Raw genomic sequence first — 5,000 nt, 5'->3', positions numbered from 1 at the left:
GAATACAGACTGACTTTAAGCTGTTAAGCTGGTCATTATATTTCAGTGTGAGCAGGTTTACAAGCTCAAGCCATTTACTAACTTATGTTTGTGTGCGCCATGAACTTTTGTCTACATGTAACATTACCTAAGCAAGTTATAGCCTTTATTACAACATTATTAAAGGTGCTTTTCCGTAAAAAAAAATGTCTAGCTCTTTAAGGGTTAATTCCAACATTTAGGCTACTAATAAAATAATATGTAATTCATAGGGCCCTAAAATGTATTTGTTTTGTTTAACTTTTAATAAATTGTATACTTTTCACGATTTCAACATTTAAAAACATGCTTTTTGATTACTAAGATTAAATTTAACCATTAAATTGGAGTCCATAAAAATAAAATAAAATAGCCTAATAATAATTTGGAAGAACAAGAAAGTACATTTGTGTGTGCTTGTATTTTTTGTTATTGGGGATTTTTAGACACACTTTTATTACCCAACAAGGAAAGAAGAACATGCACATACGTGTGTTAGTAAATGGATTGAGCATTTTTAACTTTAATATATTTACTTTATTTCCTGAACTTCTTTGGACAGAAGAACTTTCTTCTACACTGTCAGGTTTGGTGAGTCGGACTCGCCCGGACGTCTCGGGTCTGTAACCCAGTCTAGCTGTCAGCATCATATATACTGTAAACAAGAGGACCTGGAGTTTCAGTATAGCTCATTTAAAGTCCCAATTTTACATTTATTCTGTCTGAGAATGGGTGAATTGACCATGATGAAGAAAAACGGCAGCAAAGTTTTGGTGGTGTTTCTATTTATTTCTATTTTTTGTTTTTTTACTGTGAACTCAAACATAACCTCCTGAAGTTTGGATTTTTCCCTTGAGAAAGTTATTCTTGGATGTTCTGGAGTTCCAGGTGAAATTTTGTCTATATGTAAGAATCATAATACATTATAGCCATTTATTACATTATTATTATTATAGGCGCTTTTCAGTGAAAAAATGTGTTTTTTTTTTTTACTGACAGTGTAGATGTGTCTAAAGAAGTTCTGGAAATAAAGTAAAAAGATTAAAATTAGAAATACTTTAAAAGTATTTTAGTACAAAAGTAGATTGTTAACTAATAACTAACCCTTACTGTAAAGAGTTACGAGTATCTGTTGTCGTAATGTCTCATCTTACGCTTGTTGATTGTCAAGTTTTGAGCTCTTCTGAAGCCATATCTCAGATATCTGTGGTTTGTAAGATGATTGCTCCTTTAGAAACACAGATAGCATTGTGTACTTCACATATTAAGTGTCCTATAAAACTATATAAACATTTGCTGAACAAGAATCCTGTAGTTTCATCTGTGGATGTATCGGCTGAATGAGGCATTTTACTGTTATTGAGCAAACCAATTCAAATTGACAAAACAAAGAAGTGTTACTGAGATCAAATATGAAGACAATAGATGAGAGAACTTAAATCTGATGATGTTTCTCAATTAATTTCTTACAGAAACGAGGATAAATTAATACTTGAAGGATCGTTCACCCAAACATTATCATTAACTCTCCCTCATATCATGCTAAACTTATCTGAGTTTATCCCTTGAGGAACACAAAACACACACTTTTCCACAACATGAAAGTTTTTATTCATGCATAAACTCAAAATCAGCACTAAAATCGATGTTGAGATTTAAGAATTCCTCAAAAATCTCCCAGATTAGTGTGTCCGATGTTGCGGAAGCGTTTGCCGTGAGGAGAGTTTGGAAAGCCGTCTCAGTAAGGGCCAGTTTTCCTACTAGGAACGTCTTTCAGGGTTTCAGACCGCAGGAGGAACGTCTTTATCCTGGATTTGTGTGTTTGGTTTGTGTGGCGTCCTCGTGGCCGCAGCAAAGGCTTCTGGGTAACCGTGCGTGTACAAACCCTTCTGGCTCATGATGGGGTTCTTTAAACGTCACTTAGAGATGGAGGGAAAACACAGACTAGCGCTAGCGTAGCGCCAACACAAACCGGTGTCCGTTAGCGCTGGGCAAAAAGAGGTTTCGATTTATAATTTTTTTGAATATGGTTGATTCAGAATCTAATTTTTTCCATATTTATTTATCCATCACCCAGAAGCCAGTATTGGTGTTCCTCCACTGTTCATAGGCTTCCATGTTACAGCTAATGCTGTGAGATTTAATATTTGTATAAAATAACCTGATCCTGACCAGAGTTGGTTCTGTGTTAATGTAGTGTAAAATAAAACGAGTTTAATATACAGGTTTGTGGCTCTTAATTTCTTTTTTTTTTAAATTAACCACTTGTAAACTAATGTTCACTGTTCTTTTTTTAATTTTTTTTTTTTATAAATATAGGATTTGTATTAAATAGGGCTGTGTGATATAGCTAAAAAAATTATCACGATATAATGTTTCATATCGTTCGGTAGCGATAATTATTGAAATTTTTTATAACTTTTTATTTATTTTTTAAAACAAGTAGAAGTTTGAATTTAAACCACTGGTTTTTATTTTATTTATCCACATTATTAAGGCAAACAACAAATTATATAAGTTTTAGTCAAAAATATCTTCTTTATGTCTTATTTTAAGATAAAAAATTAAGTGTTAAAGAAACTCTTGAACTTAAATGTTACAAAATGTGTGCAATGTAAAGTGTAAACGTAGAACAATCAAGGTAAACTGTGAGGCAGGTCAACATCTGTAATAAGTCGGGGTGTAACGTTCACTAAACTCACGGTTCGGTTCGACACAGTGGTGTCACGGTTCGGTTCGTTTTTACAGAAAAAAGATAAATAAAGCCAGAGAAATTTCCGTGATCTAAAAATAAATAAAAAAAGATTAAAATAAATTATTTTTAAATAAGTGTGAGTTTTCCTACATCTTGAAACTTTTAGTTTTATAAATGGGGGTAATCTTTGAAGGATGAGCAAATAATGTTTCGGTCATCACATTAAAAATATCATTTAAATATGATAATATTTGAGTTTTGAAGTGCTGGAAACAGATGTGTGACGTACTTGAAAGCATTTCACTCTTCCTGCCAAACTTCCACAGTTACAGTGAGTATTACTATAGTAAAGCCACGGTGAATGTTGCTGATCTGTGGACTTAAAGCCTATCACACGTTCATTAATGGCACAGTGTTTCTCCTGGGTTCCACGTCAGCGCTGTTTGATGCGTTAATAACGGAGAAATGTGAATGTTTCTCACTGGATCTCACAGCAATGTTATTACTTCTGTGGCGAACTCAAATGCTTTCTTCACTGGATCTCGTAGCGCTGTGTAGAAACAGTGTCGCTGGATCGAGATCGGCTCACGCTGCACTGGTGCAAACCGATAAACGGTCCGTGAAGCACAAATGAGCAGCGCAGTTTCGTTCCGCTTTCATTATGTTTGTCATTTGATGTTGGGCAAACATGTGGCTGTGGTCACGCCAGCGCGCGCATTAATGAAAATATTGAGCGCTATATAGAACATGTTTTATATCGTTACGGACAATGGTGTACCATCGACAAATACCGATACCGTTTTATCGCCCAGCCCTAGAATCTATATTCATTGAGTCGAATCGGGAATCGAATTTAGAATCGAAATCAAATCGAATTGAGAGCTTGTGAATCAAAATCAAATCGAACAGAGTTTCCCTGTTCAACTCAGAACTGCTATTTTTTAATCTAAGTTCAAATCTTTTTTATTTGATCTGGCTTACAATTCATACCCTTCTGTATGAGTCTGAAGTCTCTGTAGAGTCCAGCTGTATGAGTCTGGAGTCTCTGTAGAGTCCAGCTGTATGAGTCTGAAGTCTCTGTAGAGTCCAGCTGTATGAGTCTGGAGTCTCTGTAGAGTCCAGCTGAATGAGTCTGGAGTCTCTGTAGAGTCCAGCTGTATGAGTCTGGAGTCTCTGTAGAGTCCAGCTGTATGAGTCTGGAGTCTCTGTAGAGTCCAGCTGTATGAGTCTGGAGTCTCTGTAGAGTCCAGCTGTATGAGTCTGGAGTCTCTGTAGAGTCCAGCTGTATGAGTCTGGAGTCTCTGTAGAGTCCAGCTGTATGAGTCTGGAGTCTCTGTATGAGTCTGAAGTCTCTGTAGAGTCCAGCTGTATGAGTCTGAAGTCTCTGTAGAGTCCAGCTGTATGAGTCTGGAGTCTCTGTAGAGTCGAGTCCAGCTGTATGAGTCTGAAGTCTCTGTAGAGTCCAGCTGTATGAGTCTGAAGTCTCTGTAGAGTCCAGCTGTATGAGTCTGGAGTCTCTGTAGAGTCCAGCTGTATGAGTCTGAAGTCTCTGTAGAGTCCAGCTGTATGAGTCTGGAGTCTCTGTAGAGTCCAGCTGTATGAGTCTGAAGTCTCTGTAGAGTCCAGCTGTATGAGTCTGGAGTCTCTGTAGAGTCCAGCTGTATGAGTCTGAAGTCTCTGTATGAGTCTGGAGTCTCTGTAGAGTCCAGCTGTATGAGTCTGGAGTCTCTGTAGAGTCCAGCTGTATGAGTCTGAAGTCTCTGTATGAGTCTGGAGTCTCTGTAGAGTCCAGCTGTATGAGTCTGGAGTCTCTGTAGAGTCCAGCTGTATGAGTCTGAAGTCTCTGTATGAGTCTGGAGTCTCTGTAGAGTCCAGCTGTATGAGTCTGGAGTCTCTGTAGAGTCCAGCTGTATGAGTCTGAAGTCTCTGTATGAGTCTGGAGTCTCTGTAGAGTCCAGCTGTATGAGTCTGGAGTCTCTGTAGAGTCCAGCTGTATGAGTCTGAAGTCTCTGTATGAGTCTGGAGTCTCTGTAGAGTCCAGCTGTATGAGTCTGGAGTCTCTGTATGAGTCTGAAGTCTCTGTATGAGTCTGGAGTCTCTGTATGAGTCTGAAGTCTCTGTATGAGTCTGGAGTCTCTGTAGAGTCCAGCTGTATGAGTCTGGAGTCTCTGTAGAGTCCAGCTGTATGAGTCTGGAGTCTCTGTAGAGTCCAGCTGTATGAGTCTGGAGTCTCTGTAGAGTCCAGCTGTATGAGTCTGAAGTCTCTGTAGAGTCCAGCTGTATGAGT

At 38.0% G+C, this 5,000-nt stretch overlaps 1 protein-coding gene across 2 annotated transcripts in view; it reads left to right on the top strand.

Annotated features, from left to right (window-relative positions):
* rab28 (RAB28, member RAS oncogene family) overlaps positions 1 to 5,000 on the top strand; it is a 35,303-nt gene that overhangs the window by 991 nt on the left and 29,312 nt on the right. The window lies entirely within an intron of this gene.

This window comes from Leuciscus leuciscus (assembly GCF_965113295.1).
Source record: "Leuciscus leuciscus genome assembly, chromosome: 8".
NCBI classification, from domain to species: Eukaryota; Metazoa; Chordata; class Actinopteri; order Cypriniformes; family Leuciscidae; genus Leuciscus; species Leuciscus leuciscus.
This window is presented reverse-complemented; position numbering and strand designations above follow the sequence as displayed.